Source organism: Callithrix jacchus, chromosome 10 (genome assembly GCF_049354715.1).
Source record: "Callithrix jacchus isolate 240 chromosome 10, calJac240_pri, whole genome shotgun sequence".
Taxonomy (NCBI): Eukaryota; Metazoa; Chordata; class Mammalia; order Primates; family Cebidae; genus Callithrix; species Callithrix jacchus.
Window position 1 is genome coordinate 69,905,101 of NC_133511.1, and position 18,513 is coordinate 69,923,613.

Below are 18,513 nucleotides of genomic sequence, written 5' to 3' on the forward strand. Positions count from 1 at the left end.
AGAAGGAAAAGCAGCCCAAAGGTTTAATGGTTTGTCGTCAAAATTGCCTTTAAATGGCCCCAAGTCAGAATCTATGGACAGTAGATGTGCTCATGGGAAGAACAAAAATTGAAATTGAACCCACATGCTGTCGATAATGTAACTAAGAATGAAGAAAGCATGACAGGCATCGAGGTGGAGAAGAGGACATAAAAGAAATCACATTCAACTTATCACAAAGGACAGTTCAGTGCTAATGTCCCAGAAGTTGAAAAATTGAAAAATTCTGAAGTTGACAATGAACCAAACCTCCAAAATTGTTTGGCATTAAGTGTACACTATTTACCAAGAGAAACAAATGTGTCATTTAAAAAATTCCCTATTGAAGATTTTGGCAAGACATTAAGAACATTTCTATGAGCTCCATTACTACTGATGTGAGTTGTGATCATTTGAAAGGGCAGAAGTCATCTTTTAGTGTTCCAGCAGCCTGCTTTAACTAACTCCATCCCACATTCTTCACACTCCACCATAAGTCGCCATGCTAGTAACAATGAAGGTGATCAACCCATAACTCCTGAGAATATACAAAGTAAAGAACCAAAAGATTGGTCTCCAGTTCAGCCAACTTATCATTAATCAAAGATAGGAGATTAACATTGGAGTAAGTGGGAGCCATAGAGGCCCTGACTCAACTCTCAGAAGCCCCTTCGGAGAATTCCCCCCCATCAAAGTCGGAGAAGGATGAAGAATCAGCAGAGAACAGCCAGTTTGCTTAATTGCTGCAAAGCTATCCTCTACATTGTAAGAAAAGACCAAGACCCAAACTTACAAGGAGTCACAAAATTTTCATCAATGTCCATCTTAGGAAACCACCGTGTTTAATGAACTTTTTCCAATGGGCAAAATACTATGCTTTCCAACTCACATATCAGCTCAGCTACTAACCAAGCATCCACAAAGTCACATGAATATTCAAAAGTCAAATTTATTTTTATACCAACCTCAAACTCATCCAAGACTGAAACCAAAACAAGTATTGCTCCAGGGATATTACTCTTGACAGTTGTTCCAAGAATTTTTTATCAGTTGCCACCAAGAAATAATGAAGTAGGGTATTATAACCAGTTACTGTACAGCAGAATTTTGGACTTAGCTGATCTATCCCATCAGGATGCAGCCCATACTCAAATTGAAGATGTTGCAGCACAGTTGGGACAGCTTGCCTAAGTTCAGTTATGTGAAACTACAGGACAAAAAGTTGCAAGTACACCCAAAAGCCTTGTGGCATGTAGTGTGCCTACTCCTGACTGAATTTTTTGCTGTATAATACAGCAGAAACCACCTTCAATACAAAATCATGGTTCATTAACAAAGCAAAGAACACATCCCAGAAAAAGATAAAAATCCAACCCATCAAGACATTGGGTGGAAAACGGAGCCCACAGTTGTAAGTTATTGAGAAAATGATCAGAAGTAGGAAACATTGTCACATATGTGTAGCACAATATGTGACATTTGGATAGCATTGAAATTTCAAGATTTTGTCCACATGATGTTCCTACTGTATTTGGGAAAACTTCTTCCTCAACCAAATTATGGAAACCACTGGCTCAAATGAGGTCCATTATACAACCCAAACAGTATTTTCTCCACTCAAAATTATGGAGATATCCTGAGTCAGCAGAGGAAAAGATGAAGGGTTAACTTTGATTCACTCAGCTTATTTCATCTCAAAATGGAATCCAATGGGAAGACATTCACTGATGATACGTGAGAATTATAAGCTTTAACGATGAATGCCCATCAGAAAGCCCATCCTTTGACCCAGCTCTCCTCTCCACTTAACCAGTGTGCTAACATGATAGCTGGCAGTGACGAGATACAGTTTCAGCAGGTTAAGGAGCAACTCATGCATCAGAGTGCCAACATTGCCTGGTATCTCATGAATCGCTCTTACTAGAGGTGGCACTAACTCTCAGGAATGTAAATATAGTGTGTTCAGGTGGAATTACACTGGTTTCTACCAAAAGTGAAGAGGAAGTCTGCTCAGCCAGTGTTAGAACATCAGCTGTCCACAGTGGACAGTGCACAGAAAGATTTCAATGATTATGCCATGAACTTCTTTACTGATCATAAAAAAAGCCTGAAGTCTATAAAGATTCTGAACTGCCCACCTGCAACTGTCTTGATTGAGTTATACAAAAAGACACAGGCCCATATTATATACACCTTGGGGCAGGACCAAGTGTTTCTGCAGTCAGGGAAATCATGGAGAATAGGATTTGTTCTAAAAGGAAATGCAGTAAGGATAGAAATAGTAATGTACTCCAGTAAACAAGGGACAAGCTCTGATGGGTGTCAAATGCTAAGTGGGTTTTAAGAAGCAGCAGTGATGAAGTTTGGTTCAGCAGAGTACAGGTCACCTCTGTCCAACTGCTGTAATGGTGGTGCTCATGGCATGGGACGGCATCCTTTCCAAAAAGCCGATCAGCTATACACAGTGCTCACAGAAAGTCTATCATACAGTGGGCATCCTACTGATGGAAGATGCACCCTCAATGAAAATTGTACCTGTACATGTCAAGGAATTGATCCAGATACTTGTGGAGCTTCATTCTCTTGGCTGTTCATGAAATACGTACTTTAATGGCTGTAAGTCTGGTAGAAGCCTAAGCCCCAGAAGATTTAGAATTGATCCAAGCTTTTCCTTACATGAAAAAACCTTGAAGATAACAGTTTGGCCACACGATTAGCTCCAGTAGCTTACCAGATCCAGGTGGAGTATGAAAATGTTGCCCAAGAATGTTGGCTTGGTTGCAAGTCATTCCTTCTGAGGTCACTGCTTGCATGAACCTCTGTGCTCACCCTCACAGGGACACTCATAACAGGAGTTAAAGTACCAACCACAGTGCTTCCATTCAAGGGGATAACCACTCTTTGGATGTTATTCCTCAAGATGAACAGCTCCATGTGCTACCTCTTTATAAACTTTCAGACACAGATGAGTGGCTCTAAGGAAGGAATGGAAGCCAAGATCAAATCTGGGGCCCTCAAGGTCCTGGCACCCCACGAAAAACAAAACGTTTTTCACTCAGCCTGTTATCGTTTTGGGAAGGAGGAGGCTACAATAATGGAGGTTTTTGCACATAACGTAAGGGCAGTGGAGAAGAAAGCTATTCCCCAAATCAAGCAGAATAACTCAACAGTAAGGCTTTGCCACTGGCAACCTTAGGGAGTAAAACAGACCATGCAACCTGCAGCAAAACCAATCCCCCATTTTACCTGAAAAAGTTCAGTCAACACTAAACCTATTCACTGATGCCCTCTTCTTCTTGCCCAATAAGTGAGCCATCTCTAGGCTTCTCCTGGTCCCCGATGACTGCTTCAGCCACACTAACTCCACTGAAGAATAATCCAACAGCCTCGTGTGGGTTTTAAGCAGCACTCCCCACTGCACGATGCCTTCAGGAAGACTCAGTGGTGCCAATGCAGCTGCTGCAGAAGGCCCTGGCATTTCACAGCTTGAAGACGTGGTTCCTCTCCCTGCCCTGTCTGCTCCTGTGGAGCCCCTTGTTAATTCTGAGCCTCCCACTGGTGTGACTGAGCCACTAGTGTCTCATTAGCCAAACCAGCAGCCATTCTTCCTTATCTCTGCTCAAGACCTTGCCACTTCCCCAATGGAAGATGAGCAGCATTCTGAAGCAGATGAGCCTCTATCAGGGAAGCTCCTATCTGATGACCCCTCGTCACCTGCCGAAGAGAAATTGCCCCACATTGATGAGTATTGTTCAGACAATGAGCACATCTTTTTCGATGCAAATACTGGTGGACTGGCCATTGCACCTGCTCAGGGCTTGGTTTTGATTGTACGTGCCTGGGGAGAGCTGCGCTCTACCACTCCCATTGAGCATCTCAACCATAGTAATCCAACCTGCTTCTCCCCTGTCTTGTTACCAGCACAAAAATGTGAGTAAGCCCCAGTACTGTTTGGAACTAAAGAGTAAGTTTGAGGCTAAAGAAGCTAAGAACAAGAAAATGAAGGCCTCAGAACAGAAACACCAGGCAGCTAATGAAGGTCCAGAACTTCCCTCTGAAGTGAATGAAGTGAACCAAATTTCTTCTCATAAAGCATTAACATTAACCCATGACGGTGTTGTCACACATGCTGCGGGGCTCTGTAACTATTGGGTCTCAAGGACTTTCTCCCTCTTAATGCCTTTGCTAGTTCAGTGCATTTTTTTTCAAGGTGCTGTTAAAAGAAAGTCATGTTGTCTTCACCCGTTTCAAGTCTGATATATAAACAGGGTGGGTATTCCTAACTTCTCAATTAGACAACATATTTTAAGTAAAAATAAGTTTTATAGTATTAAATGTTTCAGTTAAAATTAACCTTCATAGGATCACTGTTTAAGAAACAAGAGTCATTTTTAGAGGATTTGATCAGGTTCATCGTCTGATATAAAATCAAGACAGTGTTAACCATAAAGCTTCTGATGTTTAAACACATACAACCAGTTAAAAATAAGCTGAATTAATGTTGCCATTGCTCCAACATCTTCTAATCACTGCTAGAAAATTCGCATATTCTTTTGAAATAAACTTAATGTTTCCTTTTAAAATATTTCTCCTGCGTAGATCATTGTAAACATTTTAAAAGCACTTCCCGTTTTTAAAGGCAACTTGAATCTAGTATAAGAATCCTATTGTCTATGGTTTGTGCATATTTGCGTAAGGAGAAATAATTTATCCATTTGTATAGAGTTCCATCTTAACTGGAATGTGTGTTCTAAAAAAAGGAGGGAGGGGCCAAGATGGCCGACTAGAAACCGCTCTGGTCTTTGCCTTTGGGCACCACATACACAAACTGAGCTTCATTCAGCTTTTGTTTTTCAAAAATCACTTTCTACCGCCTGGAAGGTACCATACGCCCTCTGAAGGTCCCATCTTTACCACAGAGCAAGTCTTTCCCTGGTGACTTTGGCCTGCAAATTAGGCACTTCAGTTCATCCAGTAGTTAATTCTGATCCGTCCCCTTTCCAGCTTCCCACCCATCCCACTGAGCACACTAACATATGCTCACTTGGGCTTTGGGAGTTGCAGGCTCCCACCTCAGACACTGCTATGGGGCTGGAGCCAGGGGGTGCTCCCACTCTAAGGGGTTTGAGCACACACAGCATCTAAACAGAGCCACACCCTTTTCACATATCCTGCAATGAGGGTCAGGGAACTTTCCTCAGAGCTTGTCTGCTACACAAAAAATTGCAAGTTAAAACAGAACTGTCAGATCTGTCTCTTTTCCATACCCTGCCAACTCTTGTAAGTTAAAGGAATGTTGGCTATGTTTCCCTTCAGTGGTCTGGCTGTCACATGGGACTGGAGTAAAGCCCTGGGGCAGCCAAAGTTATCTTTTGCTGGAAGACTCCAAGACGGAACTCCATTGGCCAAGACCCCTAGACTTTGTTATGGTATCTCTTTCACAGTTTGAAATGGCTTCTGTTTCTTCTTTTATAATGTTGATGGCTTTGCTACAGACTGCAGCAATGATATTAAATGATGGCATTTGACTCAGCCAAAAGGTACAGTTCAGAACCATGTGGTCTCAGAGGTGCAGTCCCCAGCCCCATCACAACAGTCACATGCACGTGGTACATGGCGCCTTCCCTCCCAGCTCAGGTACCTGTGTCCAGCAGCAAGCAGAAGCCATGCATAATGCCCACAAAGGGCAGGAGAAAACTGCAGCTGCCTTGGGGCCCTGCATAGAGGTTCTTCCCCTAGACCTCCCCGCTTTTACCACTTACACTGTATTTTTCCCTTCCAATTTCTTTTCCTACTCCTTAGGTGAGAAGGTTCTAGCACTCTGCTTATGATAGAAATAATGAAGTGCCCCCTTCTGGCTAATAACTGTAAATATGGCTGGCCTCATTTGAGACTTAGATACATGCAGGCCTCTGAAATATTTTGTCTGAAACTCAATTCCAGGCTTTAGGCTGAGGTCCTAGAAAGGAAACCAGATCTGAGGAATCCAAAGCCAGGAGACAGGCACCATGTATAGGCAGAACAAACGCCTGCTGACTAAACTCCTGCTTCAGGGAAGGAGGCCGTGCTCCATGGCTAAAGGCCCAGGGAGCTCATAGGTTGCCGACAGCAGGGAAAATACAGTTAACAGTGGATAATTCCTATTCTCTAGGTGCTCCCTACTTCAGTTGCAGTTTGCAGAGGTATGCATGGGTGGCATCTGTCTAGGGTCACTGGGACTTGGGGACAAAAGAGGGAATGCCTTCTTATACCCCAAGCTTTTGATGAAAGGAGGGAAATGAGGACCGCCTCTTTCTCTTACTTTCAGAAAAGGCAACCAGCTCTTTACTACCCCCAGCTTTTACTCCTCTGGAGTGTACCCTGAACCATGGAGACTGCTTTAACCCTCAATACCGGGAGAACAAAATGCCTCTAGCCCTCTGCACAAAGGTTTGGCCAAATTATAAAGGACTGGATGGGCCTCAGGAGTCATTTACTTCAATACTATTAGGCAGTTGGACTTTTAATATAGGAATGAAGACAGATTGTCTGAGGCTCCATATGCACAGCCTTTCTATACCTTGCAGGGCAATTTAGAGCATTGAAGGGCTAATGCAGCCCTCCCCCATTTGCCATCTAAGGAAAGGTCACAAGGGGCCATCACAAAAAATCTAAAATGGATTCCAGAGGCACCCCAGCCGAGCAGCCAGCTCCCTCCAGCCCTGCTTCTCCAAGTCCATGTCAACCTCCCTATCCAGCTTCAGTCTCTCCTGCCCCCTCCCAGAAATACAATAGACAAGCCCCAGGCTCACTCTTGCCCCTCCAACAGATGCCTGGTGAATTTGGCTCCAGTAAGGTCCAGGTCCTATTCTCTCCACAGAAATTAAAGCAAATTAAGGGGATCTTGGCAAGTTTTCAGATATCCCCGAGAGTCTTTATATAGATTGTTATGTATGGAGAGAGAGTTTTTAGAATGTAACCCAAATATTTAAGCCCTCTTAAAAATGTTACTCTGAAAATTAAACCCTGATGGACACTGAGAAGCAAACTCCTCTGCTAGTGGCAGAAAAATTTGGGGATGAGCTTTGTATCATATATGGCATCAGGGAGGAGGGCAAACTTTATCCAACTGGAAGAAAAGTGGCAACAGCAAATGACTCTGGTTGGGATTCCAATGACTAGAGGAGACTGGAAGAGGAGACCTTTTCAGGTGTGCATAATAGAGGGCTTATGTAGAACTAGGACCAAGCCTCAATTAGATAGACCAGGAATTTGATGAAATAGACCATGATAGACCAGGAATTTAACGAAAATGTTTTGGAAAGGCTAGAAGGGCCCTTGAAAGCACAGCTATCTCCTGATTCACTTGAGGAATTGGGAAGGATAAATATATTACTCAGGCAGCCCCTGTTATCAGGGGGACATTGCAGAAATGGGCCCTGGGACCAGGCAGTGCTTTAAAGAACCTCTGCAAAGTGGCTACCTCAGTCTCTCACAATAAAGATAGGGAGACACAAAAAAGCAGAAGCTGCTTTTATGGCCACCATGCCATCCCACAAACTCCAGAATTCCCAAGGTGTATTTATTAATTGCTGCAGATGAGGCAAGAACAGTTACCTCTTCTAAAGTTTAACCACTGCTGTATAAGGTTTAATTTCTTTCATCAGGGTGAACAGCTCAGGGTACAACATTGTTAGTATATTTCACTTATTGTTATATCTTTGGCACTAGATTCTTTCCTTGTATAATACCCGTGTATAACCCTTGCATACTTAACCTTATAAAAATTTCTCTTGCTTTGCGGCCAAACTCCAAACAGGCGACTGGAATCTCAGACAACGGCTCTCTATTGCCAAGGACCCTTAAATAAACCTCTGGGAGGAATGTGACTATTTTCCCTTAAATTCCACCACCTGTCAAGCAGGAAGTAGCTAAGATTGGTCATTATCCATATTCTAACGGCAGCTATGTGTGCATCTTCAGAGGGGAATACAGACAAGGGGCAGGGAAATACTGGCTACAAGAGGGCTATTCCTGAGCAACAGCCCCACTCTTCAGCCTGAAAGCCAGTGTCCCTAAATGGGAGCAGGTATTCCCATTTTCATGCCTCAAAGTTGCCTTTTGGCCTGCCATAACTCACATAAACCCCAGACACCAGGCTCCACAAAAGATGAGCAGATGAACAGATGAGCAGACATGGAGATGAATAGAACAGCAGCAAATAGAAAAGGAGCATATGAACTCAGGAGTTTGGTGGGGGTAGTCAGGATGGCCAAATTCCAGAGGAAGATTATTTTCTCACTGCATTCCCTTTCCAGCTCCCTAGCCATACCACTGGGAGCCACATCCACCACTCAAACCTCCCATTCGTCCTTCAAGTTTTTGTGCAACTGTTTTCTGGATGCTAGACAAGAGCTCAGGATATGGCAAGCTGTCACACTGGCCCTCTACCCATGCAAGAAAGGCAGAGGGTCCACTAAGCTGTTTAATGCTCAAGCCGTCTGCAGATGGCAAGAGTAAAACAATGCATGATAGCAAGTCCACTTGAGCTTCAGGAGTCTGGGTGCTGCCCAGCATGCTGCTGTGGGGCTGGAGCATAGGATCCTGCCCTACCCATCTGCATGCTCCCCTCCTCTTGTAAGGTGTTTAAGTGCATGACAGTTGAACACGCGAGCCACACCCATCACATGTCCTGTGATGGGGCAGGGGAACTCTTTCACTAGGGTGGCTCTTGTAAGCCTGAGAAATAGTGATGGCCACTGCTCAGCAAGCAAAAAACTTAGAATTCCCTGGAAGACAGAGGGAAGGGAACATATTATAATAGACATAAGGGGAGAAGATCAAGATTATGTCCAAAGGGAGAAGCCAAAAGACATTCATCAAGGCCATCATAAATGATCTGATGACATGAACACTAACACTACTAAGTCACTACTAAGTAGTGCAGTGATGGTTTTCCTCAGGCCAGAACAAATGGCAGTAGAGGTAGTCACAGACATAAGCTGATCACTACCTATGGGGATAGAAAGCTATAGTGAATCCAGGTGGTAACATTTATCAAGTCAGAAAGCTGCAGTTCTGTAAGAGCCAGAAAGGTCAGAGGGGACCCTAAGGGGGCTTGCCCAGAGAGAGAGTTGGAGATTGCTAAGTATTGTCCCCCAAGCACCAAATTAGATTTGCAGCCAGCAAGGCTCTGCTCACCACTTATGAGCAAGACAAAAATGGAGGATCAGGAGGCTGAGATAACCACTAGTGAGATCAATGTTAGGTTCAATTCCCAAACTCGTGTCAGTTTCTTTACCTAGAACTCCTTGAAGAGGTACCTGAATCCTTAAATAGTGAAGCCCTGAAAAAGCCCCCATTATGTACCATGATTATCTCAGCTCCTCCTCAAGGCACCTATGGTAATTTACTCAGGCAACTGTACGTTTGGGAAGGAAAAACTAGACTGAGGATTACTGAACAGTGAGTCAACACAGATATCCAGAAATTGGAAGTATAGTCATGGTTCCTCTATTTACTACAAAGACTAGCATCTAGAATAGAGTCCCTGCTTTAAACAGTCTCCACGTATCCTGGATGCAGAGACCCACACTGGTTATTTTTCCTCATTTAAATTACTATTCCAGGTTACTTAAGACTGTCAAATGGGGACTTGGTTCTGAACCTGCCCTCCCCACCCAAATAGAAAGCTTTTTGAAGGCATGATAGAGAACTTGGCAGTTTTCTTGCTTTCTATTTGTTATAAGATGATCAGAAAGTTTATATTCATACAGGATAGAAAATAAGACTCATACAGTTTGCCTCAGGCACATTAACTGTCATCTGCCATATAGTCCTACAAACCTGGACTGCCTGAACATCCCAGAGAACATCAGTGATCCAGTGGGATCATTCTGATTGGGCCAAAAGAACACGAGGTACTTGTAAAGGCTGTAAAAAGACATGCTCCAGAGGGTAGAGACAAATCCAAAGAATTTTAGGACCCATCGTCAGAAGTATTTAATTAGGTCCAAGGTTACGTTGAACATTTCCAGAAGAAAGAAAAAGCCTTTATCTTGTGTTTTCTATCTCAAAGAGGAGGGCACAAGGAATAGTAGGCCTCTTTGAATTCTTGAGATAACACTTGTCACCTAGGAATCCTGCCCTGGGCAATATGAAGAGTCATAGAAGGCTTCCAACTTTAAGAGGACCCAGAGCAGGAATGAGTGCTACAGCAGGTCCAGGCTTTGGTGCAAGCATCACTGCCACTCAAGCCTTAGGAACTGGAGGTGCCAGTGGTAGGAAGAGATGCAGAATAAAGCTTATGGAATTGTCACTGTAAACATCCCTGGCATTTTGAAATTAGTCACATCTATAGCAAAACAATTGTAGATCTTTTGAGAAATAGCTCCTGGCATTTTACTGGGCTGTGTTCATGGGGTACCAAGTGATGATGCATTCAAAATAGTCTATTCAGAAATGGGTTTGTCTGACCTACAAGACCATAGCCTTCTCACTGGACCTGTCCAGGTTTATAAGGGGGAAGTGATTATTCTGGGACCAAGCCTGACAGAACCAGAGAGCATAAGTTGCATGAGCTGGTAGCTCAGGCTCAGGGCACCCACAATATTTGCACCAGTCCTTTTTCCTCACATCCTATCAGTGGCCCTGTGGAGTAGGTTCATATGACTGAAGCTAGAGCCTGTTTACAGATGGGTTGGCAAGCTATGAATTAAGATGCATGACCTGTGCATTACAGCCATATCCAGGGCAGTTTCAAGAGAGTGGAGGAGGAGTCTAATTAGTGGACTTGTTATACCTGGTTATCCACTTCCTATGGAAGAAAAAGTAGCCCAAGGTGAGAATTTCTCTAAATCCCTGGGCAGTGGCCAATGGCCTTCTGTGTAAATCTGAGGCTAAGAAAGGGACTAGGTTATTAGAAGCGAGAGGGACTGGGAGAGGGGCATAAATGTGAGCATATGGGAGTCATGCCCAAATTGTGAAGAAGCTTGCATCGTTAAAAGACATCTACCCAAAGAGGCACTGAACATTCAAGTAGATGAAGTGACTCTGCCTGTTGGAGTCAGCTAGCCTTCACTGTTCAGCTCAGAACTGGAATGATGGCTTATAGAATGGCATCAGCGGCAGCAGAAGATCCCATGTATGGTTCCTGAACCCCCGATGTACTGCTCAAGGAGCAATTCAGAACTTAATGGCAGTGCAGAACTACGTTAAGCCTCTTTATTCTGGGAGGGCCAGTGGTTTCTACTTCCAGTTATGTTTTTGTTTTGGGCATGGGTTTGCTTGTCCTGTCCACAGAGCCTTGGCCATTAGGCCTACCTTGTTGGCTTCCAAAATTCCTTATCTACAGGCAAGAGACCCGACACAGCACAGGATCAATGGAGAAGACATGTTATACAGCAAAGCACGTGCAGAATAGAATAGGGCTGATGACCATGGGATTCATTAGTAGTATAACATTATCTCAACTACCAGAAGCAGCCGTCCTCAGGATATTGAGCATACCTTCTAAGAGCACAACTAAAGCAGCATCTCAGAAACACTTCACAGAAGCAGAATGTCAGCCTTCAGAATAATTAGAGATCTCTATTGAGCTGGGTCTCCAATAGAAGTAACATATACCAGAAGCCAAGGGGTAAACACTGGACTATCTTATGTATAGTCATTTCTAATAGTCCACTAGGAGACTGACTTCCCTTCTCTGGAAGTCTTAGCTATCAAGGGTTGGAGATTTTGGTCCCAAAGCAGGTTTCCTCTGGGTAAAAGACTCAAGGTTTCATTAAACTACAACTAATGGCTGTCATTCAGATACCTTGGTCTACTACACACAGGGGTCATCAGGTGATGAGTTTCCATACTGTCAAAAGTAATTGATCGTGATTAGCAGGAAGAGAATATTGCCTTTCTACAATGTATGAAGGAAGAGATGTGTAAAAATATGTGAAGCCAAGTGATCCACTTGGACATTTTCTGGTGCTTCCTTGACCCATTGTGACTATGAGCATACATGTGGATCATTCCCCAGATAAGGGTATGATTAAAGCGTCAGCCCCTCAGGAATAAAAGACTGGGGTCACCCCACTAGGGAAGCTACCAAGATTTGCAATGGTGATAGTTGAGTGTGAGAAGAATTGAGTAGCAAAGGAGTGAAGGAAAAAGTAATGAGGGGAAAAGCTGTGGTCTAAAGCTTCAGAGAAAAAGAGTTTGCTCTAAGCTTCCTTTAAGTTTCCCCCTTCAGCAAAGTGGGCCCACTGAAGCTATGAAGAAGATGCTCCCATCATCTGTTAGGAGTTCCATAGTTCGAGAATGGAGTGTGGTAGCCACGAAAAGATGCCTTTCAGATTTGAAAGCAGACAGCATATTTGATGGTCTCAGACACTGTGCTTTAGAATTACATGGCATTGTCTAGCCTCCACTTCCTTTGTTTCTGACCAATGAATGAGTACAGAGCCATTAAGATAAGCCTAGTCTTGTCAGATACTGGACTTCTCATTGGTGCTTTGTTCAAGGTCTCCATTAACCTTCCCAAAAACATTCTTGGAGATGCAGACATCTAACATTGTTTTTTCCCTTAACATCTCCTTGAAATTGTTTTAATTTTCCAGCCTCTAAAAGATGAGACCTGCATTGTGACCTTATGGCTCCTAGCCTCTCAAGATCCCTCTTCCTTTATGGGCATTTCCCTTCCAGCCCCCTTCAATAAGCCTCAGATATCTAATTCCATTTTATTTGTTCTGAGATGACCCATTCCAACACAATTCTGTTAAGTCCCACAGAAATCAACTTTATGCCCACAGCAGTCGGGCTTTGGGAAGAACTAATGCCTGTTATGAGTAGTGCCCTTTAAGATCTCTTTTCAAAGTCTTCTGTTAAAGGACCTAAGGAATAAACAGTCCCTGAGATCTGTTCTGAAGACACTGCTGCTCCAGTGGCTTGGAGGGGAAGGACCCCACAGGCTGCTCCTGTGCAACTTTGTGCAGGCAGCCACTGGCCCCTCTACTCCCGGGTCTGCCCCCCTGGGGTACCCTCTTGCCACACCCAAGACACGCAGCCCTTCCCGCATCTCTCCATTCTGGTCTTTTGGGAAGCAGCTGCCTATTTTGGGGCTCGGGCCTTGACTGTGCTGGGAACCAGTAGGCTTCCTCATGACCTGCCTGTGCCCCTCAAGCCCTGTGGGGCCCCAGGCTCCAAAGTTGTTGGCATGAGTGAGAGTTGGAAAGTTTGCCTGAGCTGGTGCAGGCTCGGAGATGGAAGCCATGCACTTCCCTGGGAGTATGACCTGGCCAACCACCAAAACCTTTTGTGACTGGGCTCAAAAGCAGTGCATCCAGATTCTCCCCAGAAAAGAGACTTTCCGAAGGACCAATGACTTCTGTGCTTTCATTTCTTCCTGCTCTGTACCTATGTTTTGATCCTGCCAGGCAAGTCCTTCCAGATTAGTCAGGAAGATGTAAACAGAAAAGAACAAGGGTCAGCTATGAAGAAATCAAGGCCGCCAACAAAAATGTGGCATTGGTCAAGATTTTTAGCCCTGGAAAATTAAAGCAAATAATTGAAGAGATGTTAAGAAAAAACCAGAATCCAAACCAACCATGCCAGTCAGAAGCCTTCTGACAGAAGCATGTATGAATTTTGATAGGACTGAGGATATCAGAACCCAGAGTCCTTAACCTGCAATGGGCTTACAGTGGAGCTACGAAGCACCTCTTGCAGGCAGCTCTCCCAAGCCCCACTGGTCATAGCGAAATCCAAAAAGGTTCCACTTTGTAAGGGTTTAGGAAAGCAGCATGATCATCATTACAAGATCTTGACTTGGGAGTAAAGCGCTCAGAAAATGATTTGGTTCCAAGACAAGACACTCGTGTCCTTCCTGATGCAGAGACTAAGTGGTGTACAAAATCCCTCTTTAGAGGTAAGAGCCAAGAGGTTACTGCTAATCAGCAGGAAGTTTCTGGTGTCCCCTCTGTCCTAGGACAGGCCTTTGATGCTATCATCCCACTTCAATGGGAACTTCCTGGGGCTGACCCAGGTCACATTGAGGCCCTGGGTGAGACCCCAGGTGAGACCCCAGATCCACCCAAGATTCCTGGTGCTATTTCAGTTTAAGGAGGGGTCTTTGGTACTCTTAGAGCAACAAGAAACTCTTGGTATTAGTGGGGGTGTTGTCCCAGACTTGCCTGTCTTTCTGTTTCTTCAAATCAAATTGCTACCTTTAATGCTCCTTCCATCAAACTTAGAGAATTTAGTATCTCCAGTATTGGGTATAAGTAATGTAAAAAAATGAGAAGCAGGTTCATATAAGCTTTCTTCCAGCTAACACTGAGGGGTTCCCATTAGCCCTAGAGTGAGGACTCTTCCATGCTTCACTGGTTATCCAACTTCCTGCTGATTTGCAGTAACTTTGAAGGATCTCTTGATGACCTGGTTTAGCACCACGTGTTGCTTGTGTTGAGCCTGCAAAGAGGAATCTGGAAGTTACAAAGGAAAATAAGAGGCTCCAGAGGGAAACGCAGGCCCAAGTTTTAAAGGCAGATTTTGACAACAAACCAGTAAATGGCCCCAAGTCAGAATCCATGGACTACAGTAAATGTGGTCATGTGGAACAACAAAAATTGGAATGGAACCCACATTTTGTTGAAAATATAAGAATCAAGAAACCATGACAGCAACAAGGTGAAGTGGATACAAAACAAAATCACATTTAACTGATCACATCAAAGGAGATTTCAGTGTCAATGTTTCAAAAGCCAAGGATTAGAAAAACAGGCTGAAAAGAAATGAACCAAACCTGCAAAATTGTACAATCTAGTAAATGGCAATAAGCATGTATACTATTTACCAACTGTAACATGTGTCATTTAAAGAATTCAGTATTTTTTTCCTGGATAATGTCCTGAAAAGTATTTTCCAGCTTGAATTCATTCTCTCCATCACATTCAGGTACACCAATCAAACGTATATTAGGTCTTTTCACATAGTCCCATATTTCTTGGAGACTTTGCTCATTCCTTTTTATCTTTTCTCTACTCTTGTCTTGTTTTATTTCATTAAGTCGGTCTTCGACCTCTAATATCCTTTCTTCTGCTTGATCCATTCGGCTATTTAAGCTTGTACATATTTCACTAAGTTCTCGTGTTGTATTTTTCAACTCCATAAGTTCATTTGTATTCTTCTCTATATTGTCTATTCTTTTCATCATTTCATCGAACCTTTTTTCAAAGTTCTTAGTTTCTTCACATTGGGTTAGAACAAGTTCCTTTAACTCCCAGAAGTTTCTTATCATCCACCTTTTAAAGCCTACTTCAGATAATGGAACACAGTCCTTTTCCATCAGGACTTGTTCTGTTGATGAGTCCTTTTCCATCAGGGCTTGTTCCGTTGCTGATGGGTTCTGATTTTGGGTATACTCGGATGCCTTAGGCTGTTTTTTTCCCTTCATTGTAGATGAACTGCCTTTCTAATTAGGTTTGAGTCGACGTCCAACTTATTGATTCCCAGTGCTGGGATCTGAGCAACCCACTGTGGCAGCCTAAATAGCAGCAATAAGACTGATGGTGCTCTTCTGCCCTGGAATCTCTGGTCTGGCTTCCCTAGAGTCTGCAACAAACTTCCTGGAGCTCCAAACTCTGGTCAGTAGGGGAAGTGGTCCCGTTTGCTCTGCATGAAGAGCTGCTGCGCCGGCCACGAGAGTCATGCTGGCGACCCGTGGGGCTCCTCCACTGGGAATTGGCTGATCTGTAAGTGATGAAAATTCGTTTAAAAGTGTGGCGTCGTCTCGTCCTCTGAGCTTTCACTGGGAGTTACAATCCCGAGCTGTTAGTGATTGGCCATCTTGGATCTGAATCTGAATCCAGGAAAATTTTCCCAACTTAGCAAAGCAGGACACTATTCAACCCCAGGCAATACAGAGAACACCACAAAGATATTCCTCAAGACGACCAACCCCAAGGCACACAATCGTTATTCACCAGGATCGAAACAAAGGAGAAAATATTAAGGGCAGCCAGAGGGAAAGATCAGGTTACCCATAAAGGGAAGCCTATCAGGCTTACAGCAGATCTCTCAGCGGAAACCCTACAAGCTAGAAGAGAGTGGGGGCGAATATGCAATATACTTAAAGAACCGAACTTTCAGCCCAGAATTTCATATCCTGCCAATTTAAGCTTTACAATTGAAGGAAAAATAAAATCTTTTAGGAACAAGCAAGTACTCAGATTTTATTACCACCAGACCTGCTTTACAAGAACTTCTAAAAGAAGCATTATATATAGAAAGGAACAACCAGTATGAGCCTTTCTAAAAATACACTAAAAAGTAAAGAGCATTAAGAATTTACATCAACGAAAGGATAAAATAGCCAGTTAATATCAAATGGCAGTAACCCTAAATTTAAATCGACTAAATCCCCCAAAAGATACAGACAAAATCTAACTGTATATCTTTAGATATACAAAGACTCAAAATAAAGGGTTGGAAAAAAACTTACCAAATGGAGAGCAAAAGTAGATAAAAAGCAGGAGTTGCAATTCTCATAATTAATAGATTTTAAAGCTACAGGGATACAAGGGTAAAAGGATTGATGTAATAAGAGATCTTAACACCCAGATACATAAGACCCATAATGAGATTTAGATTCAAAAAGACAGAAAATTGATAACGATATCCAGGACTTGAACTCGGATCCAGAACAATAAACTCAATAGAGTTCTCCATTTTAAACACACAAAATATACATTATCCACTTTAAACACACAAAATATTGATCGGCCATTATTGATACCTATTTTAGGAATGAAGTAATATTTCTTTTTCCCTCTCAAAAAAATTCAGTATTGAAGAATTTGGCAAGACATTGGAAAACAAGTCTTATAAATTCCTAAAAGACACTGGAAACTAACAATTCTATGAACTCCATTGCTACTGATATGAGTTGTGATCATCAAGGGGAGAAGTCATGTTTCAGTGTTCCAGCAGCCTGGCTTTAACTGAAATTCCATTCCACATTCTTTACACTCCAACATAAGTCATCATGCTAGTATACACAATGAAGGCAATCAACAAAAAACTCCTGAGAATATTCCAGGTAAAAAACCAAAAGATGGATCTCCAGTTCAACCAAGTCTCTTATCTCAAAGATAGATTAACAATGGAGCAAGTGGTAGCTAGAGGCCCTGACTCAACTCTCAGAAGGCCCTTCAGAGAATTCCTCCCCAAAGTCAGAATGAAGAATTAGAGCAAACAGCCAGTTTGCTTCATAGCTGCAAAGCTATCCTCTACACTGTTAAAAAATAAAAACCTCCAAGACCCAAACTTACAAGGACAGTCATGAAACCATCCAGAAACAGTTCATGGAACACAGTGGTTTTCAATGGGCAAACTCCGCTTTCCAACTCACCTATCAGCTCAGCTACTAACCAAGCATCCAAAGTCACATGAATATTTAGAAGTCAAAAATTTCTCTTTTTATACCAAATCAAACTCATCCAAGACTGAAATCAATACAAAGTATTGCTCCAGGTATAATTACTCTTGAAAGTTGAAGATTTTATCCGTTGCCACCAAGATAAGTAGGTTGTCACCAGACACTTGACAGCAGCAAAAATTTGGACTCTGCTCAGGAAGCAGCCCATACTCAAATGGAAGCAGACGTTGCAACAGTAGACAGAACTTGCTTCAATAATTAAGTTCGATTATATAAAACCACAGGACCAAAGAGTTGCAAGTACAACAAGCCTTGTGGCATGCAACGTGCCCTTCTCCTGAGTGTACTTTTGGTGTACAGTACAACAGAAACCACTGCCAAGTGTACAAAATCATGGTTCATCATTAACAAAGCAAAAGACCACATCCCAGAAAAAGACAAAATCCACCCCATGAAGAGATCGGCTGAAAAAGCCCACAATTGTAAGATATCAAGATAGTGATCAGAAGTGGGAAAAGTTGTCCTATGTGTGGCACAATATGTGACATTTGGATAGTAATGAAATTTAAGATTTTGGGCAATTTTGTCCACATAGCTTTTGTACTGCATTTGGGAAAATTTATTTTCCAACCAAAATATGGTTAATTACTTGCTCAAATGAGGTCCATTGTACAATCCAAAACTTTTTCCCCACTCACTCAGATAAAATTAGAGACATCCTGAATCAACATAAGAAAAGATTAAGGTTGAACTCTTCTCTTCACTCTTATTTCATCTTGAAACAAAATCCCATGGTAAGGCATTCACTGATAAAGCTTAAAATTCTCACAAAGCACATTTTTTGACCCAGATCTCTTCACCTAACCACTGCGCTAACATGATGGCTGGCGATGACCAAATACAGTTTCAGTAGGTTAAGGAGCAACTCATGCATCAGAAGCTGCCAACACTGCCTGGCATCTCTCATTGAACACCCTTTACCCAAGTCAGCACTGACTCTCAGGAATGTAAATGTGGTGTGTTCAGGTGGAATTTACATTGGTTTCCACCAAAAGTGAAGAGGAAGTCTGTTCATCCGATGTTGAAACATC

General features: G+C 42.8%; 2 pseudogenes; both read left to right on the forward strand.

Annotated features, from left to right (window-relative positions):
• The first annotated feature begins 11 nt into the window (after positions 1–11).
• LOC144576493 (methylcytosine dioxygenase TET1 pseudogene) lies at positions 12–13,118 on the forward strand (annotated as a pseudogene).
• Positions 13,119–13,247: 129 nt separating this feature from the next.
• LOC100403722 (methylcytosine dioxygenase TET1-like) lies at positions 13,248–17,225 on the forward strand (annotated as a pseudogene).
• Positions 17,226–18,513: the final 1,288 nt, after the last annotated feature.